Here is a 15,961-nt window from a genome sequence, read left to right as displayed (position 1 = left end):
ACAGGGAATGTTATGCTATATAAGGGTATTGATGCAAAAAATCTTTATATTATTTTTATCAAAAATTTTTATATTATTTTTAGCAAGCATAGCTAAGCATGATAGCCAAATTACCTTTCAAGATGTAATTACTCATAGAACGAGTAATCTTCCATTTGTCAGCTTTTCCCAAACTGGGATGGAACTTTCCGGATTCCATGTAGGCATGTAGATGATGGAAAACATTGAAGTCGCTCATTTTAATCAATAATCGGGTAATAACAACACTACTTCTCCACTGAAATGCACATGTTGGACGCGACTGCGCATGTGTGACTCAAATCGGGTAGCGGACTCACATCAGGTAGTGACATAATTGTTTTGTGTTTAGATCGATTTCCTGTTTTACTTTGAAAGTTACTCCCCCTTGTTTGTCTCTTCCTTTTGTCTGCTTTCTCATTATTATCTACATCTGTGTTTCAATCTCTTGAGTGTTTGTCATTGTCCTTTGTCTTGTCTTTCTTCCTGCCTTTCTCCCCCCGTTGTTCAGCTTTGCTCTGTTACTCTTTGAGTTTCCCCTTAGTTTAAACAGAATATTTGATTTTGGGGGATTTGGTATCCTGTTATGTTGCTTCAGCAGCACTTTTAGTTTTTAATTGGTGGTTTGGTTGTTTTAGCTTTCAGATATAAGCAACAAATCTCTCACATTAGACCTTCATACATTTTCTATGGAAAGCGAGGAGGCGTGTTCATTGCCAATGCAAAGCATTTTGGGAGGGCAGGCTGTCAAAAAGTCAAGTCTGGCCCAACTTTATGGAAATGAAGGCGTCTGAGGTGAGGGAGTTATCCAACCAAAGTAGACATTATTCTTTGTGTCACTCCATTAAATGGAAAGTTTTGTTCCGGTTTTAAAAACTATAGAGGAGCAGCTGACGGGTTGCCCTGGTATGTTTTTCACTTCTTCGTGATCCCTCACTGCTTGCTTATCCAGAGAGGTCAGCAGAGGACTGAAGGCTGGAGGAAGGTAGCAGAGGGTGAAGGAATTCACTTTCATTTGGTGGGATTATCTGGTTAAACATGGTTATATTTATGCATTGCAACAAAATAGCAAGGTTTAAATAAACCCTGGATGTTGCTGCAACATGACATGTTAGAGTACACATTGCCAAAGCACACCTCTTCATGAGAAAATAGGGGGAACAATTCATCTGGAGGTGAGCTGGCTCATGGTGGAACATAATGGTGGAACATAATCTCAAACAACCAACAGTTAAAACAACACTTACAAGTATGTGTATTTCAGTTACAGGGGTTAAGTTGTGGAATAGCTTGCCAGATAATCTGAAACAAAGTAAAAACATCATACAGTTCAAAAATAGTTTAAAACACATCATGATTAGTAAATACCAACAAGATTAAAGGATAAGACGCAAGAGAGAGAATTTTGGAATTATGCACGTAATAATTACTGATCTTTTTGTCCTTGTTTTAATCAGGACTATTTACTATTTACTTTTCCTTTTTTTTCTTTTCTTACTGGTTCTTTGTTGTTACATATATTTTTCTTTCGTGTTTGCTTCTTTTTTGGGTGGAAATGCTAGAAAGCATTTGTTATAGAAAGTTTAAATAATAATAATGTGAAGGTTAAAGGGTAGGCATTTATAAGCTCAGAGCTTCAACCTACTCCTTTTCGATCCAAATGATTACACGACATGTTATGAATGAGTGTACCATACTGAGCACGTGATCGAAATAAATAAATAAAAAAAAATAAATGGTACTCCTGCTTCCTGATATCCTGTATTTGGGCCCTCAAGTCTGGAATTGTGCCAACATGAGGTAGGTTTATCAAGTCAAGGGCATACTATCCCAACAAACAAAACCCTCAATTCACAAAATTGCTATATGCATTAGCCCTGGTTTTCATAATTCAATGAATTCAGCAAAACTGAAACAATGTCGTTTTAGTTTGTCTATGCCTCTGACTTGTGTCTTTAATAAAGATTGAAAAAAAAAATATTGTGCTCTGCACCTCAGATACACCTCAATACTGAGGTAGGTGTATTTTCATGAGAGAGAAGAAACGGACATGATTAATGTGTTGATAACGTCATCCGAGTCGCTTTCAATTGCTTCATTTATCTTTCAGCAATAACATTAATGAGCACTGATGAACAGTGTAGCTGGGGACATTTTTTTTATGTTTTTTGCCCTGCAAAGAAAGGACAGACATGTCGTAAAGATACATACGTGGATTCATTAAAAAGTATCAGGTCCCCATCAAGGAGAGTAAATGTGATTTCAGCAGAGTTAATGCATTTATATGACAGAAGGGCACCTAGCGTTTTCAGTAATCATTTATTGAAGAATGCTGCAACAGAAAGCAAAAGCACTTTCATTTGTGGTACATTGGGCTTATCCTATGCACCACATGTCAAAACGGGTTATAGTTAGCTTATATCTATCCGCGGTCTCTATTTTCCTGCATTAACTCTGCATATAACTCTGACAAAGATACTGGAGATAAAAATCTACATTTTTGCTGAGGTCATTTTTGGGCAGAAGTTGGCCAGCATGATGCCAATTCCCACTCAATAACCACACATGTATAATGATTGCGGTGTAAAAATGTACTTAGAGCTTTGGCAGTTGGTCTAGAGGACACACCATTACACTTACAAAGCAAAGGTGTAGCCAACACAAAGACATGCTGGCTTTCTGGCAGCCTAGCTGCTCTAATGGTTGCTCTGTTAACCTGCAGTAATCCAGCGCGGCTCCTCCGTCTCCGCAGCCCTCCATCTGTCATTGGAAAGCCGCAGTGGTCCCCCAGGTGGGAGGGTCGTGTCAGCCTGGCGGGGTCATTGCAGCGAGGCCTGGGTGTGGAGCTGATGCAGCCTGCTCCTCCGCAGTCCCTGCCCGGGTATAACCCCTGCCAGGTAGCAAGATATCACACAGGCCTAATGTATTCACACTAATTAAACTGTCCCAGGCACCACAAGTGCCCAGCTGTTACAGAAAGTGAAAGACCAACTGTTTGTATGGCAATGTCATGGACTTACCTCCAACGCCACCTGGATCACTTGGACTCATGTTGTCACTTCAAATATCAACAAACATTTTCCTTTTGAACGATTTTCCGTTGGGATTATCACCTTAATTAGATATCAGAGACTACAGGGAGATGGCACGAAAACGAGGGGAGACAGATGAGGGAAGAGGCTTGGCTGAGATCTAACCAGGACAAATGATCTCCTGCAAGAATTCACTGTATTTATATGAAATAGAAACTCTTTGAATGGAAACAGCGACAAATATACTAAAAGTCAAACATTATCATATTTATTATAGCTTTATAATCTTACTTTATCCATTTTAAAAGCTTAACACTTTTTAGCAAATCTTTTCCTGTATGTCTGCCAAGGTTCATTTAGAGTTTGTGGATTTGCTTCAGGTGCACCTGTTATGCTCTTCATGTGAGGATGTGAAACTTTCTCTCTTCAGCAAATTAATGTTGAAATTTGCTTTTATCAAAGCATTAGACAATTTCCACAACTAAGTCAAAATGTTATGTGACATAATTTGGGGAAAATACTACATAGAGGCAGTTCTCAACCACATCTTTACAGCTCTGTTTAAAGCAATCATTTTTAGGGGGCGGAGTCAGACTATCCATTCTGCTCCTCCCTCTCCTCCGTACGTTGTGCCTCTTTATAAATCAAAATCAATTTGCAGATATTCTATTTGCTTCTGATGTACAGCAAATGCAGAACCATGTGAATTTGGATGGAGACAAAAGAAGGTGGATCATTTTGCTCTTATCAGTCTGCGTCTGTGATGTCACAGTACCATGCCAATCTGAATTGCTGACTAAATTATGTATCCTCAGATATATCCCACTTTAAAGAAATTCAGTATTAATCCCCTTTAAAAGAAGAAGCATCTACAAATGCATTGTCTTGTACATCAAACGTGAACACAGCAAAGTAGTTCTGTTTCCAACACAACATCAGAGTGGAGGGGGACAAATTGTAGTGCTCTGATTGTTTTTGCGTGACAGACATGGCTCTCTCTCAGCTTCTGATAAAGTACAGAGGGAGACAGAGGGAGAAGTAAAAGAGAAAACCATATCATCCATTAATTTGGTGCAACATGATTAAGGCAGGTAGAAATTGTGTCCACTTAGATAAAGTATATCATAAAACCTTTCTGTCAGATACCTTATTTCTGGTGGTTTTCCAGTGAGGGAGGTTGAATGGAGTCTGTTCAAATGATCCGTGTAGGAGATGATTGAGAGCAGCGGCAGACTGGTCGCTTGGTAGACACAAAGACGAGAGCTGACTCCAGTTGTTCATAAAAGTCCATATTTGTTTTTGTAGCATACTGGGTTCCAGTTACTTATGCATAAATTATTGTGCAAGATGTACACAACAAGCTGGACATTTGCACTTTCCTGATACATTCCCACAATTCAAATGTAATCAATTTCGTCAAAGGTTAGTCTTTGTGACATTTTGCTGGAACCTAATACTATGATAACAATAATGCAATGTTTATTTAACAGAAAATGAGTCGTATCACACCAAACACTATCTCTGTCTCTTGTTTATATTTCAGTGAGTGTTGACATGGGGCGTGACTCTTTCTGTTGACTTGCTTTTGAACAGTTTCCCAATGATGGTCTTACCACATATCGCGGCTGACCCACAAGCCCTTGCCTGCCAATTTGCATAAATCACAGTCCAGATCTGACAGTTACTAGGCAGCAGAGGCGAGGAGATGTGCAGCCCCCATGTAGAAACCAGGACACCGACCCAGTGAATGTGAGGCTTTCCTGCCACAGTGACAAATGTGTCCAGTGTTACTGTTACTACCTTGCTTAACAGTGACAGTAACAGTGTAGTAGTGTGTCTGTGTATGTACTGTACATGTGCATCTTTTTGCAGATGTGTGGGTACTAGGGGTGGGCAAAAATATCGATATGGCAATATATCACGATACTTTTCCAGCCGATTCAATATCTATATTCAAAATTTGAATATCGATTTTTTTTTTTTATCCCCGATCTTTTTCCCATTATATCACCCAGTGCTCATACCTAAGTGACAGTCCTGGGCATTGCCACTCTCTACCAACCCTGGGAGGGCCCTGCACTGAGCTCAGGTTTTATTTCACGTTTTATTTAATTTTATAATTTATTTTTTATATAACACAATTGCCTGTCCTTAAAAAATTAAAAATAATGGACAGAGGTTTATTTATTTATGGATTTATATCTATACTGACTGATCACTGTGCCTGTCCTTGGTTTTAGTACCCATCTTTCTTGTGTTTATTATCATTTGCCACATAATTAAAGCAACCTCATACTAAATTTAATGTTAATTTCATATGATGTAAATAATATGAAAAACATATACAAATATGTTGTAACTTTAGCTTGTATAGTTATAATAAAACATTGTTTTGACTCAGTTTGTCCCATGAATTGTCACTATAATCTGATGAACGTGGAACTCGGATTTTAAGATCCATCACTATCATCTGATGTACATATATACAACTTGGATTTTAAGATGTGTAATGCATTTTTACATTTTTCGGTGAACTATGTAGAATATAATAATCGGGATATCGCATAATCGGGATATCGCAATGTGTATCGTATCGTAGCTCAAGTATCGTGAGGTCCTTCCCAATACCCACCCCTAGTGGGTACACCCCTGCCTGACTTGATAAAGCCTAGATGGCCAATGCCTCCAAATATAGAAAGAAATATTAAATCTAGTATGTTGTTATGGGGTAACTCTTTGTATTCCCACTTTTCACTGAAGCATCGTGCAGCAGCAGCAGCAGCAGCAGCAGCAGATACAAGTGCCAATGCAAGTGAACTGGGTTGGTAGAGCATAGCGACAGTGTGAAGTGTCATGAACCGTGACAGCTGGTGAATAAGCTGAGTGCATCCCACTGAACCTGCTCAGTAAAGGCAGTGACCCAATGTAACCACCCTACCTCTATTAATCTGGCTGCAAAAGACTGCAGCTGTACAGGACTCCAGACTTGGTCAGTGTCATGAACACAAGGGGAGCACATAACTGAAAGCAGACCAGTTCAACCATCCAGAAATTACAAGAAAACTATGGACAGCAAGCAAAGGGAACATTGCTCAAATGACATTTGACTCAATCAGTTACGACTTAATGTCAGTGATAGGTACGTTATCACCGTGTTTTGTATCTTACTGCTCACTGATCATGTCATTGAAATAAAGGATCACTTTCTAAACGGTGGACATGAATGGCACTTAACAAGGTAGGTTATGTTTACGACACTCATCTGTGATACTTCATACAAAAATGTCAGGTGGTGCTCAAGGACCACGTTTGCAAGTTTAATACGTTTGTGAGTGCTTGAGTGGTCACATTCGCTTGAGACGGGTCTCTCTTGTCTCTCCAATTAGATGTAAGCAGGGGACTACTGTACTGTGAGGCCGATCTAAAGTGACAGTTAGAAAACAACATGGCTGGGATCGAGGGGATGGAAGATGGAAGCGAAGCATGACAGACCAGTCATTTCCCAGAGTACAGTCCTGACACTCAAGTATGTCTGTGACAAAAATAACAATAACATTTTTAAAAATTACACCATAAAAGTATTTGACCACAGTTATTCTGATTGCAAGAATTATACATCTATGCATGTAAAAACATATTTGTAGTGTGATGAAATAATGCAATGACAGGAATTTCAGCAGAAAAGGTCCTAATATGGAGAAGCAGCATTCAGCTTTTATGCTCCACAGATCTGGAACAAACTTCCAGAAAACTGTAGGAACGCTGAAGCCCTCAGTTCCTTTAAATCAAGGTTTAAAAGTAATTTGTTTACAGCTACCTTTGACTGAATTATTTAAACCATTCAGTAGTACACTATAACACCAACTTGACTCTAACTTTTCGTTTTATGCCACTCACTGTAACTCATAATCTTCTTTTCTCTCTTTACTTCCCATGTTTTGATTATGTAAAACACCTTGAATTGCCTTGTTGCTGAAATGTGCTGTACAAATAAACTTGCCCTGCCTTGCCTAATAACTTAGGCTCTTCCAGACTTTCCATTACTATACTGAATATGTCAGTTTCATATCTGAAAAAGAAACCAGAGTATTTGTCTTTCAATAATGCGTAGTGTTTGAGAGGCTTAAACGTGCTGAAAACAGATTCAGATTCAGAGCTTCAGCCGCTTTCATCATCAGGATGTTGTACGAAAACTGTAACTCTCTATGAAGACTTCAGTGATATGGCTCACTTGATTTACAAATCTTCCACATGCATTGTAGTACTGCTGCATTATTTTCACAGACATACCTATATGACCTGTGGTAAACATGCACAGAAAAGAAGTAGTGTCTGAATGACTGAATGCTGCTTTAACAGGATAAAGAATATATTAATTTTACTTATATCACATCTGAAACAGGCTTAATTCCTGCTAACACTCACACAGTTTCTACAGCACAAGGAGCCTGCAGTCTTGTTCTGTGCTGAGATGATGAAATGTCCCCATTGCTGACACTGCAGTTGTTTCCACATGCCCCACTGAGGACCTTTTCCAGAAACCAGCCTCCGAATTGCACAACATGAAGATAGGACGTAGATAAACAGAGAAACATCCTACACCCTGTTATACATCCTTGTTGGAAAACATAGAGAAAGCGTATGATCCCATCTTGTCTGAAGATGTGCAAGACATACTTTACCTTACTAATCTGCCATTTTAAATGATCCACATCTCGGTTTTCAGGTGCAGGTTTAGAGCAATTGTCCATCTCCTTCAGAAGATGGTTGTATACCAATCAGGATTCAGGTGGAAACATTTAGTTGTAGTTTCACATAAAAAAACAACCCACACTTCAAAAGCGCTTCTGATGTTTCCCCTCTGTTTTTTCAGGCCATTCATGCATCAGTACTTTTGTGAAAAACAGACTGTGAGACAATATTAGAAACGATGCCTGCAGGCAGTTCTTTGAAGCTGAACACCAGAGCCAGTCGGCCACTCAGCCCATTGATAGCGTGCTATTCTCCCCACAAGTTTGGACGGAGCTGGTTCTCAGCCCGGCTAGAGGGAATACAAAACAGCTTCTTTCTCCAACCCTTGTCAGGAGCAATGTTAAATCTTAATATTGCAGCCCGGGCTTCAACAGAGACCAGTGAAAATCTTGCAGTCATTTGCTCAACAGAGCATGTAACATTTGGCATAAAGCAACTCAAGAAGCCCACAATGCACTCATTTCAAGTTAATATACCACTGTCAAAGACTATCCTGGTGCTTTAGGTCCTCTGAAGTATTAAGTAAATATTCATGATGGCACGGGTTCACATTCCACATGCTCGCGTTTCTCTCACTTCTTTTCTTAAGTGCACTAAAATGCACCAGAAAGCAGATACATGCAAAGCAGCCTAGAGCAATACTGTTCAGCAAGTAATGTTGCCCTGGTAGCGAACAGATATCCCACTGTAACCATTCCACAGTCACGAACACAGTTCCTTTTCATTTTATTTGATCGGGTTTCATGTTAAGTCTTCGCATCTTGTCTGAGATGCTGGGTTGAACCTCGCTGGTAATAAACGTCCCCGCTGGGGATGCTAATGATTGCTGTTGCTCTTGGAATATCTGCACCAGAAGGCATGAAATCATGCACACGTTAGAGCAGCCATCACACATTACTTAGGTACCCGTTTTTAGTGCTTCTTCTGCAGCACACGCACATACAGAGAGAAATGTATACAGTATGTGTTCCTTTTGCAAAGAATAATAATTGATGTGTGGAATATAGCACAGAAACTCGTCTATGGAGGCATCTTTTACTGTTGCCTTTTAATGACATGGTGGCAGAGTAAGAAAATCCTGAATTTAGAAAGGTTTGCCATTTCAGAGTAAAAGCCATGTGATTCTTGAAGTCAGTTTTTCAGTCTGCATGTTTGAAGTAACGAACAAGCACTTCCCTGTCAACTTTACTGGACGTCTCGTTTCCTGATATCTATATTTCATGAAGACTTCTCACCATTCATCCCGTTCTTCTCCATCCCTCTATGCTCTTTTTACTGCCAGTGCAGTTGAGTGCACAACAGGGAACAGCTTATAGTCTGGGTCCCTCTTAATTATTAATAGGCTTCTCAACACATTGCCTAATCCATCTACACAACTTGAAATACTGACACGGGGAGAAATCACTCTCTCTTTATTATATTAGAGGCTGATCCAGTCTCACCCAGATTTACAGAGTAATACTAGACACTCTCATGTACATGCAACCACATCACATTCAAACATGTAATCTTTACTCTGCTTGGACAAAAATAAAACACATAAACAAGAGATTACCTTTTCCAAAATCCTGACCTTTTCTATTGGATTCAAATATTTGTTGGGAGATAATCTGTGGAGAAGCACACATGATATCATATTTCTTGACTGTATTTTACATCATGTATTTGACCTTTCAAGGTACATGAAGAAATGAAGTGAATTTAGTATTGTAAAACAATAACAGTAATACAAATAAAAACATCTTGGGTGGGTAAAGTTAAAATATAGAGGATAATAACACAAATTATTAAAGGCACACCATGTAACCATGCCACTCCAGGCCAAATGGGGGCAGCATATCACAAGAGCGTTAATGTGCTTATCCTGCAGTAAGATCATAGACTATATAAAAATAACTTGATAAAACCCATTTGATGTCACTGATAGGTTGTCTGAAGAGCCAGGTTTTTCTTTTCATGATGCATTACAGCAAATGACCACCTGGCTAATGCCAATATGGACAAACCCATCAGCGGGTTGGAGCATTCTCACCTGACCTCAGTCACCACAAGCTAGTCATTTTAGCTTGGCTTAGCTTATGCTATGTTGCTAACTTGAGTTACCCTCCATTAATTCTGATCAAATCTGTTCATCCACCCTCAATTCTGATCAGATCAGATTGAGTGTAGAGTAACACCGTTAAATGTAGTTGCCATGCTTTCTCGTTCCACACGGTTTTAGATTAATCTGGAGTGGGCGGAGCCCCCTCTTGCTAAAATGGTCCCCCAGAAAAGACTTCAGAAGCACTCCTCAAAAAATCTATGGATGATGTCACAGCAAGTTTCTTCAGTTCTTTTAATGCTCTCTATTATTCATCCCCTTATATCAACACGATATCTTTGGTTTGTGTAATTCTTAGCCTTACAGCACAGTAGGTGGATATATATATGTATATAATACTTTTATATGGCCAAGTATGTATATATATATACATATATATATACATATACATATATATATATACATATATATATATATATATATATATATATATATATATATATATATATATATATATATATATATATATATATATATATATATATATATATATATATTTACACACTTATATATTTACAGACCTACATATTCACCTAGATGCACAGTAATTTATAATGAGACGGGGAAACATGTTGCTCAGAACCATAAATGGTCCCCCTCATGATGGCGCTAGAGAAACCTATGGCATACTAAAAGTATTCATCGTCATCTGTGGAGCATAAATGTTTGTAAGAAATGTCATGGTAGTTTATTCAATAACACTTGAGATAAGTTTGTCTGAATCAAGACGGTGGGACAAATTTTGGACTGATATTGTCATTCTTACCATTTTGCAGGGGTAGATAACATTTTTCTTAGAGAAATGTTGTACCTTGAAGTAGATATGCATTATAATGAATAACCAGAAGGATTGTATCATTGCATGTGAAAGCTGAACAACACAGATAACTGCTGAGGTTGCTGGGATGTGGGCTCAAATCAGAGCATACACAAACACTCCACTGCCACCCGGCAGCTTCCTAAAGCAGACAACCAGACTTGTACTGAGACAGTGGGAGAGACACTATATCCTGCTCTGTGTGCTGGGGTCCCCAACACAGACTCTGACAGAGGTTAGGTCAGAGCCTATTGATTTTTAACACTGCTCAATAAGACAGCAGGTAGCACAGTGCAGAAGATAGCGCTGTAAAGTCAGCTTAAAGAAACAAGACCTCAACTACGTCTGCTATAAGCATTTCATGTGTGTGTGCTGTGAGGAAAAAGCAATACAAAGGATCTCTGTATGATTGCCTTTCCACCTGGATGCTTCCCCCCCTTTTGATCACTCAGATCAGCAATCACCTTGGATAAAAAGGAAGCAGAAATGGAGATGCTTCCTCTGCAACATCGTGCGCTACACAGACATGGCCTTTGTGTACTCTGCATCATGAGCAGGAAAGAAAGTGGGGCATGGGGTCTTTAATGTGCAGGGTGGAATTATATGTCCTTTTAATCATTATTCCCCAACCCAGCAGCAGTTTAGGATGAGAGTGACAGAAAGCCAACACAAAGCTAATTCCGCCGCTGTCACATCCAATCGTCTCCTGCCTCGCAAATGAGCAGCAGTAATGACACTTGCCTCATGGCCCATGTTCATGCACATTTACAGGGATAATGTTTGATAGAAATCAATCTGTGATAATATTCTAGATGGGAGCACAGAGGTGATTTTCCTGAGATGGGTTTCTTCTGGTGTGAATAGTTCAGGGCTTTATGGATGTCTATTTTGCCTGAAATCAGCTTGCAAACCAAGGAATGTTTTCAAGCATCCTTAACGTGACAGTTACATGTTAATTAGAAAACGCAGAGTGATGCTGTTTTAAACGTATGTGGTTTAGGAGCAGCAGTAACCATATGAGATGATTTCTGAAAAATGTTGGGACACTGTGCAATTAAATAAACTGCAAATGTATTAAGTCACTGATAGATGATTCATTAATCATTTCCCCTGTTTTGTTATTGGGGGAACTGTATGGAAATGGTAGCTATCCCTATAATGCAGCAGCAGACAGCAATTTAAATAACTGGAGCACTTAAAAATAGATAAGATCCCCTGTAACATATTTAGCAAGCAGACTGAAGAAATGTAGGATACATATACACTTAAAATAGAGCACAAGAATGACATCAGTTTGACAAAGCAAATGCAGACATATCAAAAAGGAAACATATTTAAAGAGTGTAAAGTAAGTTCCATGTGGTGGAAAAAGCTCTTTGTTGTTTCTAAAAAAGATCTAGATGTAGAAATGTCAAGACTGCGGATTACCACAAAATGAACGACTAGTGACATGATCAGTCAGATGGCACTAATAAGATCTAGTTCATTTAATTACTTGGGCAAGTGTTAATAATCCTGTGAAAAAATTCAGTGTCAAACTTAAACAGGGAACATTAATTATTCCAACAATGGCTTGGCCATAATAATGATCAGTAATTCGGCTTTTTCATTAATTCTATTTCTCTCTACGTGTTATAAGTGCGAATATGCAGAGAGCCACTAACAACACTATGAATTATACATCTTTCCAGCGACAGAAGATATTATGGGATCTAAATTGCAATATGAGCAAATCTTCCTTTTTATTCATGCCAGTCCTGTTTAATGAATCACGGGGAGATTGCTCTCACTGTTGCCATTAATCAGAGCTTCTCCATTGCTGATTGAGGAGAGTATTATGAACAAGAATACCGATGAGTGCAGGAATGTCCAAATGTACACGGACTAAATAAAATGGCAGAATAAGTCAGCCGAACAGACAGCCAAGTGCTGTGTGCAGCACAAACATAACCTTGTTTTATCCTTTATAAGAATATTACAATCTGACCGAGCTCTCCGGTAGGAACTATATCAAACTGCTGCAGGGCCCTGGAGGCTGAGACAATTTGGTTTCTGACTGCTATTGGAAAACCATGTACCACAGTCATAATGGCACTTTGGAAGCAGCATGATGCAATGTCTAAAGCACAAATTTGTTTCATTGATTGAAAAAAGAAAGAAAGAAAGAAAACCGTACCAAGCTTGAGCTCAAGGGAGCATTGTGTTCATAAATTCAATCTATAAGTTTGTCCATGTGCAGTTAATGTTCCTAGAATAAGAATAAGTGAGAAACCATCTGGATTTGTGGGGTGTAGTTTATCCTTGTTTTTCTGTTTATTTTTTCCTTCATTCAGAATAGAATGTATTTCATTCTCAAGCCCTCAGAATTTAATATAATTGATATTTAGGATCGAGGAATTTAAGGGAAATGTTTAGTATTTTGAAAAGAACCAAAACAAAACTGTCAAGCATGATCACATTACATTACCCTGTCCCTAAAAATGTTTCCATACCTTTATTTTTCTTTTACAAAATTGTAATTAATTTCCCTTCAGGGATTAATAAAGTATTTTGAATTGAATTACCTGAAACAAGACCGTTATTGCACAGTTATGACCTGTTCAAAAATGAAGGTGGCATTACACGGTGGAGTAGTCTAATGAACCAAGTTTGGGCTCTATGTGACCCAAAATTACTGTAGCACATTCTGGTGCGTTCCAGCAGTTCTACACCCATGTAAACAACACACGAGAGGGCTGTTCATACAGACTTTTGTTGCTACCATAGCATGCATGACCACCATTAATGGTATTTATGGTAGCACATAGGTATGTATCTGCAAAGTTTGAAAGATTTGGACTGGATTATTTCACTAAAGATTGACAGGCTTCCTGGTGATTTTCAAAAACTCACCAAACAGAACTGGTGGAAATGATGCTATACTTGGGTTTAATGCTCATTGACTGAAGGTTAACTTGAGAGTTGACAACAGCCAATTTCATCACAAAGAGGAAAAAGGTACTAGAACTGATAAAGCGCGGGTAAGAATCACAGACAATCGCACACAGTAGATCTTTCTCCACGCTGACTTCTGTCTTTTCTGCTGCAGAGTTACCGGTAAGCTGAAGGGCCAACAAGGAAGATTGTTCCCAAGCATTTCTGAGCAAATAACTGAAGTGGCAGCATACACATGTGGACAAATTTGTTGGCACCCTTTCATATAGGAGAGAAAAATTCACAATGGTCACTGATATCACTTTAAACTGAAATAATACTGTACTAAAAAAATTACAAATGAAAATCAGACATGATATTTTTGGGCTTAATGGAATAATTTACAAAAACAAACAAATACAAAAAACTATTGAAACTGGCCAGGACAAAAAGGACACTCAACTTTTTCAATCTTTTGAGCAATCATTGCAATCAAGACTCTGCAGTTAGCCAGGTATTTTGACCCACTCCTCATGATCAAACTGCTCCACCTGTCTCTGGTTTGAAGGAGTTCTTCTCCAGACTGCATGTTTCAGCTTTTTCCACAAATGTTCAACAGGATTCAGATCAGGGCTTTTGGAAGGAAACTTCAGGATAGTCCAATGTTTTGTTTTGAACTATTCTTGTATGTTTTTAGTTGTGTTTGTGGGTCATTATCCTGTTGGAGCACCCATGAGCTGCAACTGAAGCCAAGTTTTCTGGCAGAGGGCAGCATATTTTTCTTCAGTGGCTTGATTTAATTCTACCTTGCACAGATTCAAGACACCCTGTACCAGACGCAGCAGACCAGTTGCACAAAATAACCAAGCCTCCTCCATGTTTTTTCAATTCAATTCAATTTTATTTATATAGCGTCTATTATAAGAGAAGTTGTCTCTAGGTGCTTTCCAGAGACCCAGAACATGACCCCCGAGCAATTATTACATAAACATAAACATAAACATTGGAAAGTCCCCTACTGGGAGAATCCCCCTAATAAGGAAGAACTCCCCTTTAGGAGGGAAGAAACCATTCACAATAGCTACGATCTTCTTATCTTTGAAGGCCTCATTTTTGCTTCTGTGAACATAGAGCTGTTTTGATTGTCCAAGAAACTCCATTTTTGCCTCATCTGTCCAAAGGACATTCTCCCAGAAGCTTTGTGGCTTGTCGATATACATTTTGACAAATTTCAGTCTGGGTTTTTTAAGATTTGCTCTTAACAGTTGAGTCTTTCTCAGTCATCCACTTTGGTCCAAACAGGGATGGGTGGTGTGGTCTGACACTGATGTCCCTTGACATCTGAATTCACCTTGGATCTCTTTGCAGGATGTTTTGGGCTCCTTGGTTATTATCTGTCTCTTCATTTTGTAATCAATATTTCTCTTGCTGCTCCATCCAGGGAAGTTGCCTACAGTCTGGTGTATTTAAACTTCTGAATGAAATTTGCAGCTGTTGTCATAGGAACAACAAGCTGCTGGACGATGGTTTTATAGCCTTTACCTTTAACATGATTGGCTATAATTTCTCTCTGATCTCCTCAGACAACTGTCTCCTTTGCTTTGTCTGGACCATGTTCAGTGTGGTGAACACAATGACACCAAGTAGCAGAATGATGTCTTTTAACCTTTTAAATAGGCACAGGGACTAACTGCAAGACTGTACACATTTGTGATGATAATTACAGGATGCATTTCAGTTTAGGTCATCTCTATTATTTCCAATCTATTATGGAGTTGCTAATTGTAGCAAGGTAGTTTATCTTTAAAAAAAAAGTGCATAATTTTCAATGATTGGAAAGTAAAACTGGGATATTAACCAACCCCTCCTTCACACCAAAACTTGTTAATTTTATTTGGCATCAACTGTTTGAAAAACTTAATTTCGGGAAATATCTCCTCGCAGGAAAAACCACCCAACACATTTTAATAGCGCAAAGGTCTTTTCGTTTGTTTATTTAGAGAGCAAGCAACTATCTAAAACTGAATAAAATAAGATCATGACAACAAAACTCTATGCAGAAAAATTCAGTAGATCTTTTGGGATCCACTCATGGGTGACCTCTCCGTGGTATTTCACTTTAAAATACACTGTATCAGCTTCACTTCTCAGATGTGATAGCCATGTCACCTTCACTTTGCAAATTCTTACAGTTTAAAAAAAAAATTGTCAAGTCTTTATTGCATGTAATCTGTTCCCTTATCATGGGTCTTAGTTCCAATCCCTTACATGTCCTGTACATTTAGAAGAAATGGCAATAAAGTTGACTTTAACTATGTCCATCTGTTG

Source organism: Cololabis saira, chromosome 17 (genome assembly GCF_033807715.1).
Source record: "Cololabis saira isolate AMF1-May2022 chromosome 17, fColSai1.1, whole genome shotgun sequence".
NCBI classification, from domain to species: domain Eukaryota; kingdom Metazoa; phylum Chordata; class Actinopteri; order Beloniformes; family Belonidae; genus Cololabis; species Cololabis saira.
Note: the sequence above shows the minus strand (reverse complement) of the source record.